This window comes from Bidens hawaiensis, unplaced genomic scaffold (assembly GCF_021521415.1).
Source record: "Bidens hawaiensis isolate Kalapana, Puna unplaced genomic scaffold, B.hawaiensis_p1.1 tig00004722_1, whole genome shotgun sequence".
NCBI lineage: Eukaryota > Viridiplantae > Streptophyta > Magnoliopsida > Asterales > Asteraceae > Bidens > Bidens hawaiensis.
The window spans coordinates 1881565-1882434 of NW_027491291.1; positions in this window are offsets into that span (position 1 = coordinate 1881565).

The window sequence follows — 870 nt, forward strand, 5'->3', positions numbered from 1 at the left end:
TCATCCTTCAGAAGCATAATTTCAACGAATTGAAATTGGATGATGTAGTATGCTTTCTTCAGGCTGCAGAACTTGAAATGATAGAGAATGAGATGATTAAGGAAGATAGACCCTGCTTTAATATTTCAAATGCATTGATTGCACCCATGGGAAATCTGTCTACCAAGAATCAACAGCAAATTCTCATTATTGAAGAACCAGCTGAACATAATGTTGTTACTCCAAAATCTTTCATTGGAGGTTGCACAAGTAATCAAGGAAATCAGCAGAGGTTCAATGTGCAACTGATTGATGATACTGAAACCGCCTCAATGGCAAGTGGGAATGTGCATCACTCTAGTGGTGTAAATGGTCAAAACAGTGAAACAAATGCATTGTTGTCTATGTTTACTGAGTCATATAATGCATTTGTTGCAAAGAACCTAATTCACACAAGTGTGGTACAAGATGATTTAGAGCAAATTGATGCAGATGACTTGGAAGACATGGATTTGAAGTGGCAAGCTGCTATGTTGGGTTTGAGAATTAAAAGGATGTATAACAGAACTGGTAGGTCTTTGGTTTCGGGTCCAAATGACAGGATTGGATTTGACAAGTCAAAAGCAATCTGCTACAATTGTCAGCAACCTGGTCATTTTGCAAGAGAATGTAATCAACAAGAAAATTTCAAATGAATCAATACCAGAATCAACAACAAGGAGGTCAGCAGCAATATCAACAAAATCAACCAGGAGGTCAGCAGCATTACCAACAAAGTCAGCTAAGATTCAACAACAACAACAATCAAATGAACAACTTCAACAACAACAACAACTTCAATCCCAACAACAATTACAACCCCAACTTCAACAACTTTCAGCCTCAAATGAA